Here is a 16,398-nt window from a genome sequence, read left to right as displayed (position 1 = left end):
CTCCCTCCCTCCCTCCTTCCCTCCCTCCCTCCCTCCCTCCCTCTCTTTCCTTTTGCTTCTTCTCCTTTTTCTTCTTTTAGAAATACAATAGTATTTCAAGAAGCAAGAGATTACCCTAATCTCCCACCCAGCAATAACCATGTTGGTATTTTAGCAGATCTATGTTCAGTGGTTTTCTGACATTTTTGTATCAGAAATTCTTGCTTATTTTTTTCTTAATATTTTACTATAGTTCTTCCAAAGAGTCATTAAGACCTCTTTGTAATCACCATTTTTTAATTACTGCATTCTCTTCTCACTCAGAGATACCGAAATCCATTCGGTCGGTTTGTAAAGCTTTTTGTGTGTATGCCGAGTGGAGCGTTTGAGCTTGCACGTGAGAAACAGTGACGGAATAGCTTAGGTGCTCTCGTGTGTGCTAGTATTTCCCCGTTGTGGATTTACGGTTTTCTATTGAAATTTCCGCATTATTTAATTGAAATTTACTGCATATCTTATACCTGAATTCATTTCACTGTGGTGACCTTCTGACCACGTTAGGAACGGGAGGCAGAAGATGAGGCTCCATCCTCCATGCCTTCTTATCTGAATCACCCCCTTTTTTGACCATTTTTTATATACCAAGACTATGTGGATCTTTGGAATGTGAGTCTTTAAAAAAAACCGTTGAAAACTGCTGCTTCAGTCGAGTCCTTTAAAAAAAAAAAATCTATAAATATACATATAGTAAGAATGAAAAAAATAGTAAGTAGGAACAGATAATTCTTTTGTTAATAATGCATTCTATGTTACAAAGGATCTGTTACATAAGGGACCCAACAAGTGGTGTCGGCTCCACAGCTGTGTATTATATAAGCAGACGCCGTCCATTTCCGCCTGAGTAAGAGGGCCTTTTCAGGCGCTTTAATTTCTTTTCGTTATTTGGGTCATGAGTAACATTATATCAGGACTGTCAAATAATTATTGATTCTCTTTCTTTTTTGCTCACTGACTTAGCACTTGGCAGGGGTGGGAGTTAGTAGAAGAGTCGATTGAAGCTTCAGAAGCTTGAGTTGAGGGCAGTGAGGAGCCTGATACCATGGCCCCGGCAGACATGTGGGCGTCTTTGTTGCCAAGGGCTTCTTTCCTATAATTTTGTCTCCTGGCTTGTGAGCTGCGGGGTTATTTTCTTACTTTCCTTTAAAGAAAGTCATGTTAAGCAGCAAAACGACTCCTTTGTTCCCTTTAAAATTAATTAGGCTCTCCTGTTGGGGGCATAGTTAATGAACAAAGACTTAACCTTTTGCCAAGATTGCCACAGAACGCCTTAAATGTTGCACTGAATTCTTGAGTGTTGCAAGTTTGACCCTGGATGATAGTCTGGTAGCGCTCTCTGTGGCCTCCTTGGACATTTCACCGTGCAGGGAAATGGTCCCATGAATTGGTGGTGGTCCTTGCTACAATGCTCAGCTGCTCTCCCCAGAATTCCTGCTGGGTAAGAATGAGGGTGACCATTAGCATCCTAACGTGTCTGGGAACCTCAGAAGGCTGCTTCTAGGTAGGAAAGGAAGCGTGTCAGGCGTTGGGATAGACAACTCCTTCCCTATGTGACAGATGGGCCTAATTTGGTGCGCTCTGGTCCAGAGCCACAAAAGGCAGCCCAGGGAGGAAAAACACCGCACGCGCTTAATTAGTTCTCATCAAAGGTGCTAGGATGTGGTGGTGGGTAAAATGGATGGGAGCTAATTTGAGGCAGACCGGAGACTCTGTTCATCCTATAAACTGTGGTTAGGGAGAAAGTAAGCTCCCCAGTCGGCATGTGTATATTCTCTTTCTATGAGATTACAGGCAGGGTGCGCGGTTAAAGGGAGGTCTGTAACCGAACAAGACCAGGGTGGGTGCCCTGTGATTCACATGTCATTCACATGGCCCAGGAAGCTACATGTATCGTTAGTCAGCCTGCAGGTCATCACTATTCAGGCCATGGGTACTTAATGTCGGGTTCCCTCTGAAGGTCGTGAGCTGATCACAGATTTAGTCCTGATGAGAACTCAGTTTTCTTGAAAAGTTATAACTTTCAGTCCATAATGTTTCCTTTTATTGCATCAGCTTTCATCTATATTTCTAGACGAGTTTGAGTCCTGCATCGGACAAGTAGACAAACTTCTCTGCTTGGCTGTTGTAGCAGCTTCAAGTCCGGGGACCTGCAGCTTAATGCTGTAAACAGCCTCTGTCAAAGCTGAAATGTGAGGGTTCATGGAGAAGAAATAATCCCACCAAAAGCACTGAGAGGAAATAATAACCTATCAGGAGCCTAAGACATTTTAGAGGGAAAAAAGGAGCGTTACGTTTGTTTTATCTGCTGTAGAAAAAGTCATTCAGAGGCAGTAGAGTACGGAGAGTTTGGGGGGGATGGGTTAAATCGGTTTTATGACTTTGTTGTGTTTTTAAATCCTGTTGGATGTACTTTGGGGGTTGAGGGGATATTCTGTAGACAAAATAGATACTTAAATATTTGTGTTTTGGCTTTAAAAAGTTCTAAAATACATTCTCCTTAAGAGCTAATTACATGTCCACTGGAGAACAAACAAACTGACAGGACAGCCTGCCCACAGAGATGCTTGACTTAACCCTGAAGAATAAAGGGTTTTGATAATTATGTTAGTAATTAACTTTCTGGACTGAATAGCAAGCTACATTTCCAGTGCCCAATCACCCCGCTCCGGATTGGAATCAAACACTTCCTTGATAAAGTGTTTTGGGGGCCAGTTAGTTTAGATGAAGGCAACAGAGTACAGATGGGTGGAAATTCAACGGTATAAACAGGAATTATGATTTAGACGGATAGGTCTGGTGAGAGGTTTTATTTAGCGCCAAAGGGCCCTCAAGAACCGGCGTGTCTGCACCGCAGCCTCGGCCTCTGCGGGGATTGGATCATTAGTGCTTGTGAACAGCAGGGAAGTCGCCCGTGTTCCACACATTTGGCACATGCCTGATCACTGTGCGCAGTTTTGGCTGGAAGAAGCTGCATTTGGAAATGACAGCAGCTTTTCAAGTCTATAATGGGCCCGTCTCTAGTGATGCTAAGTCTGACATCTGTCAAAGTCACACCATGGCCAGGAAATGGACACGCACAACGTGGCCATATCAGCGTCCTCAGCATCTTTGAGGTCAACTCCGCACAAGTTTGTGCCCCAATGGAGAGGTCCCTGCTGCTAGTGGTACCCTGTTGGTGACCTTGGCCAAAGCCCACCTTGGATGCTGTATCGAGCCATTATCACATCTTTGTGCGCACCAGGAAGTGACAGCCCACGCGGAGACCCACCAGGTCTCTTAGGACCAGGGATGTAAATGAAAATATTGCCTAGTATCACAGAAACATGTGACATCAGAGCCATTGCCCATGGTGGAGGAATGATTCTGGAGTATAATTTTTGTTTCGTGCTATTTTCAGGATTTAATCTTTCCAGATCCAATCCTGGGCTAAGTAAGAGGCCTGAGAGTGGTGTCTGTCCTAACGGGTGGTGATTCTCGGGCTCCTTCAGACGTGACTAGTCCCGCTGCAGCCCCAAGCCGAGGTCCCAGCCCGCGGACTTGCTGCTGTGGCAAAGGGTATGGGAACCACTGCTGGGAAAGAGGCTGGGGGTTCAATGGACTTGGGTTCAAATCCGGCTGTTTCATTGAGCTGGCAAGTTGTGTAACTTCTCTAAGCCTCGGTTTCCTCATCTATATCAATGAGGGTAAAAGTATCTCAAAGTGACCACGAGGATTCAATGAGGAAACTGCGATGAAGTTCCTGGTAGGTCATTGTAAGTGACCTGGAACTGTTCATGCCCTTCCCTTCCCTTCTGCTTCTGGTCCCGAATCTCCTGTAGTGATGCGGGAGAGGGTCTGTTACTTGTTAGTATTTATTCATATTAATTGTTAATGTTAATATTAAGTTGTTAATATAAAATTCATTCATATTCATTCCCATGAGTGCGGAGGTATTTTTGTTTTTGTTTTTGTTTTTAGCTTTTATTTTGGGAAATTTCAAACCGCTCTAAAGATCAGAATATACCAAGCTTCCTGTGTCTCTGCCTCAGCTTCAACACTTAACTAGCATTCTTTCTCCTTCCATCTTTACTCCTGAGGCCTGCGGGATTATTGTTACTTTTCAAAATTTACTCTTTTGTGATGTGACGTTCGCATATTGAAATGCTCAAGTCTTAGTCCTAGGATTGTGTCACATGCATATGTCCCGCCCCCCGCCGCCCCCCCCCCCCCCCCATCGCCCCTCCAACCTTCGCTCCGGTCCCTTCTCAGTAAGTCCTGGTTGGAAGGCAGATATTTGTGTCGGTCTCTTTTAGTCACTTCTGTATTCCAGCAAAGACAACAATGCATGACACATAGCAAGTGCTCCATCAGTGTATGTTGAATTCATTTATGCCTGTGATTATTTAAGAATATTTAATGACTGTTGAGCCTGACTCTGACACTTTTCAGAAACACAGATAAAGATGTATTCTTTCTTTACAAAGGGGTCACAGTGGGGGAAGGGGCAGGTAGACAGACCGTTAAAATGCTGTGCAGGAACACAAAAAAGAGAGCCCTGACCTACTTTCAGAAAATCAAAGAAGGCTTCCTGAAAAAGGTGATACCAAGACCCATTCATAAAGAACGTGGAAGATCCACCTGGTGGGGAAGGGTGGGGACAGTGCAGAATAATTTAAGGCAAAAGTCACAGTTTGTGAAAAGGTCAATAACTGAGAGAAAAAAATGTAGCTTTTGTGGTTCATTGAGAGGTTTATTGTGGCTGGAGCCTAAGGTATAAACCACCCGCTGCAAAAAGTTACATGTTGTTCTTTCACAGGTCCTTGGATCATTAATGATATTAAAAAAATAAGATGTTCTGATTCATCACCATTCAAGACAAAACAAAAATAATTGCCATTTCACAATAGTGGATCTGCTGAACCCGGATGGACTTGTGGTTTCGCATAGACAGTGCAAACATCGTCTCCGGGTTCTTGTTTGTTTATTGACTGCTCTTTTGTTATATGTTGCCTTAAGTAACCCATGTGGAAAACAGGTTTCCTGTACCATTGAGCTCCTAGAATAGTCAAGGAAAGAAGGAAAGCAAGGCTGCCCCCACCTTGGTGTTGAGGTGCAAGGTGCTGACAGGAAGTGCTGGAATTTTCCAGGCTCAGGAGGAAAACTCCCTGAGTTCTTATTCTCACTATCCGCAGGATAAGAATGTGGGCTCTGTTGCAAATGGTCTTGTGTTTAAATATTCGACCGCTAAAGCCCAGTTGTTGCTCTGAAGGGCATTTGTTTTTATTTCATTTCATTTTGTCTGAACTGACATTATTCGCTAGCTTTGGGCTACTGTTGATTTGCAGATTGCAATCAGAAACAGTGGGCATTAGATGGTGAGTCTGAACTATATTCTGCTGTGGGATTCACACACTCGATGTCAAAATACACTGAGGCATTATGTCTTCAGCCAGATGGCAATACAGCTCTCTGCTCATGGCTTCTCTCAGACAAAGTCCCATTTGTAGTCAAATGGCCGGTCCCAATTTAGTCAGCATTTTTTCATACATTGCACCGCGTTAACATGGACATAAACAGATCTCTGGGTTGCCAGATCTGATCTTGGCATCCCACGCTTCTTAAAATGAAGAAGGTTTTTTATTAGACTTACAATCAAGTTAGGTGTGTTTTTCTATCCTCGTGAGTTTAGAGACGTCTGTAGACTGTTTGCACGGTGACGGAAGCAAACAGATGAGATGTGTTATGTGTGATATCATAGTCTCTGTGCGAGGTCTCCGTCAGGTTTCTCAAATATGGTTCAACTACATCAGCTTCTTTCTCTGTTTTTGCTCCTGATCCTGAGCATTTAGAAATGACTGATCTGTGTTTGCTTGTGGTGATAAAACACAATATGCCTAAGGGAATACAAACCAAAATAGTATCCTGCTTACAAGGCACCTGCTTCCATCAAGGGGAAAAGCTGAGCCTTGTAGTGGTTTTCATTACATACAACAGAGAGAGTTCCTAATTGTTAATCAAATTGACAGTAACTAGGAGGAAAACCAAAGAATTAAAAAGCAAAAGAGGCCTTGTTGATGGCGGAAGCTGGGCTTGTCCAGGGCTGGGAAGGGGCGAGGAGTTTCTGTGTGGGGTCAGCACCGCCCAGAGTTGAATGCGGCCCCAGCCAGGTGCCTCTTCTGAGCCCTGGAATATTAAAACCATGTTACCAAAATGTGACGCCATCTAACTGTTTATAGTTTAACAATTACTGAACATTCTTTACACAGGAGATTACAGTGTAATTTATTTGTGCTAATCACAAACCAATTACAGGCTATTTAAACATCGTACATTGTAGTAAACTAGAGGCCTATATTGTCTCAATAGGAGATGAAATGTAAAGGACTGTGATGAATGTTTGTGGATTTTCAGGCCCAAAGAGTGGGGCGGCATCTACAGTGTCATTTGACGATAATGTCAAAAGTCCATAAACCTGGGGACTTTGATGAAGACTGAGTGGCCCAGGCTGAGTCACCCACCTGTCCTCCAAGGCCTGTCTTGGGGGCAGCAAAGGTTGGGCATCTGAAATGGGTTTAGGCAGCTACATTCTGGTTCCAGATGGGAAGTCACTTGGGGAAGGGCTGCAAGACCTTGCAGGGGCTGGTGCACACAACTGACTACACAGATCTAGATTTTGTAGGTTTTATTTATTGATTTTAGAGAGAGGAAAGGAGAAAAAGGGAGAAGCATTGGGATGTGCCTAGACTGGGCAAGCTCAGGGTTTCGAGCTGGCCACCTCTACAGGCCACGCTATAGGCCCATATTTTAGAGGTATTTCTCAGCACAGATTCTATACTCCAAGATGACTAAGGAAGGAAAGAATTGAGCCCCAGAACACAAGCTTTTTCTTGTCACCTTTTCTTAGAAGATTATTATACTCATTTCAGAAGGTTTTTTTTTGTTTGTTTTTTTTTTGTTTGTTTTTTTTAATTTAGAGCTGCCTTTTCATTCACTTGGAAGTTTTGAGAATTTTATTTTAAATAGAAGAAAGCAAAATGGTAAAATGTTTATCTTTCATTGTTCCATACAGTTATATCAGTTATACTTCCTGCAGCTTTTCCACCATTCCGTGTCTGAAAGGACACAGAGGAGCCAGTGTGGCGACTGGAAGAGACGGCGCAGTAACCTCAGAGCACAGCCATTGCCTCTCCGTTGTTGTACTGTGTTCCTCACTGTAGAACATCTGGATCTAGTGCCTCCCCTCCCCCCTCCCCCATGTCAACCTGTGTGTTAGAGGTAGAGGCTCAATGTATCCACTCTAGCAGCCATGTTCAAGTTCGGCTCAGGAGTAACCCCCGTTTCTCTGCTTTTGACGATTCTGAAGCTTGAGCATAAATCCTTGAGAATCTTCCTGTAATTATTTAGATTATGAAGATGTTTGAAATTTGTGCCACAGCAAAAGACCATCCATCTCAGGGGCCCCAGCCGAAGCTGATGGAGTGTAATCAAAAATAAATCAAGGGCGAGTCCAAACCAGATTGGAGGCATGTCATGAATATTCGAGAACATCTGGATGCGTTTGTGGGAGGGTGTGCCGTTCTGTTAGCACGTGCGACAGCGGACACACGTCTGCTTAACAGAGATGTAAAGAGGAAGACAGATTTCCATCTGTGACTTCAAAGGGTATTTTTGGTTTGTAAGGGTATGCTCTGTCTGCTTGGGGGGTGTGTGTGTCACTTGTACTAGATAGTCCTTTGATTGCTTTCATCTCTCAGAATCAGTTTTGGTATTCTATCTGAATTCTTCATCACGGTCAGACATTTGACTCATGGAGATTAAACCTTTCTGTTGAAAGGAGATTGTTCAACTGAGAGAAACCTTCCTGTTTAATATTTCTGGCGCATCTTTGAAACACTGGCGATATTATGATAGTTATCAGTTGAGCTCTCTGCATCACTGATCACCCGGACAATGTAACATGTGTAAGGCTCAGTGTCTTTTCTGCCTTATGACCTCAGGTGACTGTCAGTAACTAAAAAGGGAAGGTCAAGTATGAGGGGGCCATAGTAATAACTGTGCTGATAACTGTCAATAGTAACATATAAAAGAAATACATTGGCGTTGATGAGGCATCCACATCCACCTTCTTTAGTTCTCTTAACCCTGTGAGATGGATATGAGGAATCTCATTATTTCAGTTGGGCAGAGGTGGAAATGAATGCTCCCACTGGGAGGCCGCGTCACCAGGTGGGGGAGACCTGGCTGCACCCCCATCTTCCTGGAGGGTCACTTGCAGATGGGGATGGCAATGGCTTCTTCATCGGGCCATTGTAAAGGTTAAATAAGATCAGGTAAATAGGACACTCTGCAGAGTTCTTGGGCACATGCTAGAGTTCAATGAATATTTATAATAAATGTTATTATTGTTATTTATAATTAAAAAAACTATTGATAAGCATAATAATCATGGAAAATAGGATTTGTTAGAAGTCAAATAGGTAGCTGGTATCTGAGAGAAGATTTGAAACAGGTGAGTCAAGGCCACATCTCCGAACCCCTCCCCACTACCCGCCAACCTTGCGTTCTTCTCTCAGGAGATTTCTCAGACCCTCTTCCTTCCCACTGAATCTTTTTTCCCTCCAGTAACTCTTGATCACAGATTAATTTATGTGTTTGGACAATATGATGTAAAAGTGTAACATTCTAAATCATAGTGCAATATAAAATAATTTTTATTATATCAATTGCAATGATGCACTCATTATTTAAGAAAATGGAAAGAATACCCCACAACATTTCTTAAAGTAGAAGTGTAAAGTCTCCTCAGGCCTGCTTATGAAGGATAGGAGTTCTAAATGGTTGGGTTTTAAATAGCTTTCTGGAATTTCACGTTTTTTTTTATCCGTTCTCTCTTAATGACTTCATCTCTTTCTCTCTCTGCATTCACTCTCACATACAAACCTCTGATGTTTTATTTTTCTGGCATATTAGAAGCAGTAAATTAAAAGAGAGTTGATTGGTTGCTAGAGGTAGTCATCTGATAGTGGTAAAGATGTTAGCAGAAAATTTTAATAGTAGATTGAGGAACTTGGGAAGCTCAACAACCTGGATTATTACTGTATTCCCCCATGTATAAGACGCACCCTTTCCTGAAAAATTTGGCGGCTAAAAACTGGGTGCGTCTTATACAGTGGTTGTATATTTTTAAACTTGCATTTCCTGCTTTTTCACGCTTGTTTTGACAGGGATGAGGAGTTGTATGAATTTTATGATGAATAAAACTTAAGTTCAATAACTTTATGTAATACTTTTTTTCCCCCAAAACATTCGGGCCGAAAAATTAAGGTGCATCTTATACATGAGAGTGTCTTATACATGGGGAAATACGGTAATAACAGGGGCAAGCAACGTAGGTTCTATGGGTAATCTTAAATTTAGAGGATTCTGTTACATCTTTCCCTACATTGTTGTAGAAGACAGGATAATAGACTTCAGAAGAACTCCATTCAAGAAGGCAAAATAAAACAAAAAGTAAATTAAATAAAATACTAAAATGAGTAAATAAAGTAAAAATAAAACATCTTACTCTTTTACCTGTATAGCCTTGTCTTGAAAACTCAGTTTAATAGAATAACGCAGTATTAGAGGGTTATTATAATTTTAGTGTAATATGATGTAAAAACTAGTTTAAACATAGCCAAGTGATGGCATGTGGTAATCTCTCCCAAAATCAGTGCAAGGGACTGATAAAATCAGCAAATAAAAACAACGCTTCCTGGTTTTTTGTTGTGTTTCAGTAACGTGGAGTCATGGGGAAGTTACTGGTAACAGGAAATAGATGAGCGTCCTTTTCAGGAAGCTTAGGTTGCCGTGGAACAAAATAGCTGAGGATAAGATTGAATTAGTCATATTCGTAAGTGGGTGCTACTGAACTGCCTACCCTACAGCAAATTCTAGATGGCCCTCGGTTTGCGTAGACACACAGTAAGCACTGGGACAATAGAAGAGGTAAGAGATGGGAATGCGTGTTGCTTGGCAGGGTTAGTTGAACTGGTCTGCAGGAGCCAGGTCCTTTGGGTTGGGGTCAGGACTCGACAACATAAATCAAGTGCAAGGCTGGTTTGTTAGTATTTGAGACAAGAACTTGTATAATTGCTCGGCTTATTCTGTGCCATAAACTGGACCAACAGAAGTAAACAGCTGAGGTTTAGATGAATTTAACAGGGCTGGACTTCCGAAGGGCATTTATAGTTGGATAATGCCAACTATAGTAATAACCAAGATTATGTATTTTTTTTTCCAGGTGGATATTGTCTTTTAATTATCTACCACAGCTAACTGTGTTGTTGATAAAACATTTACTGGATATCTAGGATGTGAAAGGACATCATATGTACGTTGTGTGTCAGGTCAGGTCTGCATTCCTACCCAAGCACATCTTGAAACCAGCAACCTCGGGTTGAGTCAGCGACCTTGGGGTTGAGCTGGTGATTCTGGGATCTAGCCCTCCTGGCAATACTAGGATCAAGTCAGTGACCCCAGGCTCAAGCCAGTGACCCTGGCTCTCTGGGTAACACTCTATCCATGGCGCCACTGGCCAAGGCAGGTAGTGTCCGTTTTCAACATACGCCCGCATTTTAGTCAGATGTAATTTTATTTTAAGGATCATGTTTTCTTCTTTCTTTTGACTGGGATTGTCACCCTATGCACCTCAAAGAAGACCTCTGAAGGATTTCTTTAGGAGGCTCAGGGTAGATACTGCTGCTATGAGTGAAATCTGTTTCTGAACTGCAAGAGATAAAAAAAAAAGTCATAAATAAATACAGATGGCACATGTTGTCTTAATTTGTTGCATTATGTTAATGGTACTGTTTGTATACAGATTCCTAAATTCAGTGCTCAAGCTGAGAGAGAGGTGTCCGCTTAGCACCCAGTGAAGAAGGCAGCTGGCATGTGCCTGTCACCTTCTAGGAAACTTATGAGTGATTATGGAGCTTGAGTGCTAAAGGGGTAGCTTGAAGGGATCCAGGTAGTCAGGGAAGGACAGGTCCCCGAGGGCAGTGGTCCCCAACCTTTTTTGGGCCACGGACCGGTTTAATGTCAGAAAATATTTTCACGGACCGGCCTTTAGGGTAGGACAGATAAATGTATCACGTGACCAAGACAAGCGTCAAGAGTGAGTCCTAGATGGATGTAACAGAGGGAATCTGGTCATTAAAAAAAAAATAAAACATCGTTCAGACTTAAATATAAATAAAACAGAAATAATGTAAGTTATTTATTCTTTCTCTGCGGACTGGTACTAAATGGCCCATGGACCTGTACCGGTCCGCGGCCCCGGGGGTTGGGGACCACTGCCCTAGGGGACTGGCCAGACAATGCCATGTTTGGGAATGTCACTGAAGGCAGAGGGAAGCAGGAAGGGTCAGGGGTCAGGGGGATAGGCCCTCTCAGGTCTAAGAAAACATTGTTCGTGACAGGGATGGCACCGAAGAGGGTTCAACCATTTTAGTTTAGTTTAGCTTCTTTTTTTTTTTTTTTTTTAGTTTAGTGTAAAATTATTTTTTTAAAATGATTGTAGTAAAATATATAACATTAAATTTAGCATCTTAACCATGTTAAGGGTACACTGGTTATTAACTAAATGTTCGGTTATCAATGTAAGTAGATAATAAGCAAATAGCAATATTGAATTTCTTTTTTTTTTTTTTTTTTTTTTTTTTTCATTTTTCTGAATCTGGAAACAGGGAGAGATAGTCAGACAGACTCCCGCATGCGCCCGACCGGGATCCACCCGGCACGCCCACCAGGGGCGATGCTCTGCCCACCAGGGGGCGGTGCTCTGCCCATCCTGGGCTTCGCCATGTTGCGACCAGAGCCACTCTAGTGCCTGAGGCAGAGGCCACAGAGCCATGCCCAGCACCCGGGCCATCTTTGCTCCAATGGAGCCTTGGCAGCAGGAGGGGAAGAGAGAGACAGAGAGGAAAGCGCGGTGGAGGGGTGGAGAAGCAAATGGGTGCTTCTCCTGTGTGCCCTGGCCGGGAATCGAACCCGGGTCCTCCGCACGCTAGGCCGACGCTCTACCGCTGAGCCAACCGGCCATGGCGCAATATTGAATTTAAACATTACCAGTTTTCAGTTTTTGCTAAAATGAATTCTCAACTTCAGCTTTGTTTCCTTGGAAGTGTCGGAAATGCTGTGAAAACTGCTGTCCACATTATAATAAGAGAATTAGAAAAGAGCGAGACAACCAGAGAAGGGAGGCATTTTCATATCAGCAAAATTTAGATTAGTATAGATCTCAGAGTTGTCTCTGTAAACTGAAGTCGGCATTTAAAGCCAAGGAACGAGCAGTTTTCTGTGCCTTTCAATGAACTGTTGTTGGAGGCCGTCGTGAAACCTGCATCCAGTGACCCAATCTGGCCACTTTCACCACAGACCTTCACGGAACACACGCTTAGCTCGACACGAATACCCATACTTCCCCATCGAGACCCCTGTAGCAGACCCCTGGGGTGTGGCAGTGGGAGATTGCGAGCGCACCTATGGTAGAGCAACAGTTTAGAGAGGAGAGGGCTTTGTAGTGGGATGGTCATGAGTACTCACCATGAGAAACTGCTCAATATTGAGGTAGGTGTATTTTTATAAGAAAAGGGCAGGGCTGTGGAAGGCAGTGGTCATGGTTATCTTTTTCATGGTTGCCTATCTCAACCGCAAAAGAAATTACTTACAGTCTAGAATTGATTTTTATTTTAGAAAATTCTTAAAAGTTCTCAATCGGTTTCTGGAGACCAGAGTTAGACTTTTACGTGAACCGATCAGCCCTATTATCCGCATTACTGTTTTCTCTCTAGGACAGTGTTAATTATAAGTTACATTCCATAGCTACGGAAACCTCCTGAGGTAATAACCAATCACATTGCTTTAGAGATAATTTGGCGCTCCGTCTAAAGTGGGCCAGCTATGAGAAGACCTCCTTATAGACCCATGTCACACACGGTAGTGTCACAAGCTACCCAGAGGTGTAATACAAAGCTTTGCCTGCACATTTGTGAGCCAGACATAAAAATTGCCTCCCTGGCCTGTATTTTTACTTAAGCAATTTCATGTATTTTAGTTAAATATAAAATCCTGTCATTCGGGCAGTCACTAAATATTGACTGAGTACTTTATTAGGTGCCCTGGGTTCCGAGAGGTATGCAGTATAAAATTCTTTTCCACAAAATAAACACTCACGAAATATTAGACGCGAAGATTTTATGGAGTTTAGGATTATGCAGTTACATTCAGTCAACATTTATTGGTGCCTGACCATGTGCTAGGCTGTATCTAAAACTGTACAGAATACAAAATATGGAATAAAAAAAATGTCATCTGGGTTTTTAGTAATTTTCTCTGTAAAATGATCAGATTAGTATAAAGCTGGAAATCCCCTTAAAATTCCATTTGAAATTTATTGACTATAATGGGAATATTTGTTGAAGCTTCTATGCAAGCTACAGCCTTTGTGGATTTTCCAGTAGATTTTCAAATTCTTAATCTCCACTTGGGCGTAATTCATGTTATATAACTCCTTCATGGCCTGTGGCTAGACTATACGTTGATATTTAGGACAGGACTTGTTATGGCTTGTATTTGAGGTGTTAAGAAGCATAGATGTCTGACTCACAGTGTTTCATGGTGTTTAAGCAGAGGTGGATTAAGGTTGGTTGAGGCCCTGGGCACAGAAGAAAATAGTGGGCCCCTTAAAAAGAGAGAGAGACAGGGAAAATAAAAATTCATGTTAACCATATTTTTAAATAATAAAAAATGTCATGTAGTGTTAATGTTAAAATTGCACATATGAAACCAAACTTGGTTTCATTATAAAAAGCGTCAAGTTGGGGTTTTGCGGGACCCATCAGAGGTTGGGGCCCAGGGCACATCCCTGTGCGCCTGCCATTAAATCCGCCTCTGTGTTTATGAGGGTTTCATTTTTGCAAGTAAGAGGGATTATTTTGGCTAGACTTACTCTGTTCTTGCAGTACAAGCAGGTATCAACTTGGGGGCTGGCACTTTGAGTTAAGGATTCCTTAGTATGTGACATTTACACTTAAAGCATTCATGAATGAAAGGGGGAAAATGTTGTAAAATGATACAATGAATTATTTCTTATCTGATTTTTAGACAGCTTTGTAACAGTTACTTTAGTGTGCAATGAGTCCCAAAGGCTAGAATACTATATCACCATGTATAGAGGGAAAGACTCATAGGATAATTACTGTTGGAGAAAAGAGAGGTGTTTCTTAAAGCAACTCAGTGATTCTGATTAATCTCTCTGTTTTTATTTTTGTTTTGTTTTGGTTTTTTTGTTTTTTGGGGTTTTTTTTGTATTTTTCTGAAGCTGGAAATGGGGAGAGACAGTCAGACAGACTCCCGCATGCGCCCTACCGGGATCCACCCAGCACACCCACCAGGGGGCGACGCTCTGCCCCCTCTGGGGCCTCGCTCTGCGGCGACCAGAGCCACTCTAGCGCCTGGGGCAGAGGCCAAGGAGCCATCCCCAGTGCCCGGTCCATCTTTGCTCCAATGGAGCCTTGGCTGCGGGAGGGGAAGAGAGAGACAGAGAGGAAGGAAGGGAGGGGGTGGAGAAGCAAATGGGCACTTCTCCTGTGTGCCCTGGCCGGGAATCGAACCCGGGTCCCCCTCACGCCAGGCCGACGCTCTACCACTGAGCCAACCAGCCAGGACCTCTCTCTGTTTTTAATAAGGAGACTCTATAGGGAAATATTTATCATTTTGGAAACTGTGAACCTGCTGTATGTATTGATTTCTTACCAAATGCAGAAAACGTAACTAATTTGAGGATTTGAGCTGCTTTAGTATTAGTGTGAGTCATGTTTGGGTGTTCAAGGGAGCTTAGTTTCAGGTGAGTTAGTGAGATGAACTTGCAGAGTAGGTTGTGTACATATTGTCAAAGCCTTAGAATGCCGGTTTAATAGTTTTCCATTGTCCTTTTGTTGAAAGGAAACTTATGGAAGTGTCTGATTAGGAGAATGACATGAGATGGATGTTCTTGGGAAGTGTGATTTATTAAAAGCACGTTTGATGATTTGGGAGGAGGAAGGGCGTTTAGAAGGCCGTTGCTACAGTCCAGATGAAGGGTAACAAAAGCCCGAGCAAAGAGGTAGGCGCAGAAGTGGAAACGAGGAAACAGGTGCAAGAAACGTGCTGGAGGAATTTAGAACATGGTTGAACCTGAGGAAAGGACAGGGATAATAAGTGGAGGTGCTGGAAGGGCAGTGTGGCTGTTAACAGAAGAGAGAGAGGAGGCTGGGTGAGGGGAGAGCAGGAGCTCACTTTGTAATACGTAGAGACGGAGGTCCTGTCTGGGCATTCTTGTGGACCCGTCCAGCCAGGGACTGAAGAATGGTGGCCTCTGACTTAGAGAAGCAACTGGAGTGAGAGAGATGCATTTTGAGATGCGGCCATCATTGTCTTCTCAACACTTACCTTGATGTACGCCTTAAGTGAGTGGATCAGTAGGAGGGGAATGGAGGCAGTGGGTATATTCATTTAAGAAGTTTGATCTTTGACTCTGAAGGAGTGGATGCAATGAATGTGTAGAGAATTTACCTCCCTCCCTCCCTCCTTCCCCCTCCTTCCCTTTCTTTCTTCTTCTTCCTACAAACAAGGAGGGTTGAACATGGTCCAAGAGGGTTGAACATGGTTGTATGCCAAAAGAAAGAGAAGAAAAAAAATGATGATGAATGAAAAACAAATATACAGTGAATTGCCCTTCCCTTTTTTATCTTTTTTTGAAGTTTGTGTAAAATCAGTTGCACAAAGGGTGGCCTTCCGTCGGTGGAGAATGGATAGTATGTAAGCCTCGGTGACTTTGCGACCCTCCTTCTGCTGGGCCACGTCATTAATGTGGGCGGGACAGCAGGCCCAGTTCATCCCGCAGCGTTTGCCTCTGTACTTTTGTCACTACTCTTATCTCAAAGGAGATGTAATTGTGTGAGGATATGGAATACCAGATACTACTAAATAGAATACCAATACAACACCAGATAACTAGGTTTGAGATGCCAGAGGTGCCCAGTATCAGGCTATAAGGCACAGTCATAAAGCATGTAATGGGAACAGTTTCTAGAGTGTTCCTGAATGTGTGTGTGTGTGTGTGTGTGTGTGTGTGTGTATGTTCATGGTGGCCTTTTGTTGGTTGCAAATGGTTTTAGGAGGAAATTAAATGTAGGAGACTCTTAGGCAATAGACAGAGTGATTCAGGGTGAGTTTAGGAGGAGGCAGATGGGAATAGAAATCCTGGCATTGCCACCAACAAGCTATGTGACTGGGAGCACATTACCTATTCTCTTGGGCCTCAGTTTCTCCCGTAAAAGGGAGATATAGTTGATCCTTGAA

General features: G+C 42.9%; 1 protein-coding gene across 3 annotated transcripts in view; it reads left to right on the top strand.

The window, feature by feature from the left end:
* The window catches only part of SASH1 (SAM and SH3 domain containing 1), a 329,462-nt gene that overhangs the window by 196,687 nt on the left and 116,377 nt on the right, over positions 1–16,398 (top strand). The window lies entirely within an intron of this gene.

The sequence above is a fragment of the Saccopteryx leptura genome, chromosome 3 (genome assembly GCF_036850995.1).
Source record: "Saccopteryx leptura isolate mSacLep1 chromosome 3, mSacLep1_pri_phased_curated, whole genome shotgun sequence".
Taxonomy (NCBI): domain Eukaryota; kingdom Metazoa; phylum Chordata; class Mammalia; order Chiroptera; family Emballonuridae; genus Saccopteryx; species Saccopteryx leptura.
The sequence above is the reverse complement of the archived record's forward strand: the minus strand, read 5'-3'. Positions and strand labels throughout refer to the sequence as shown.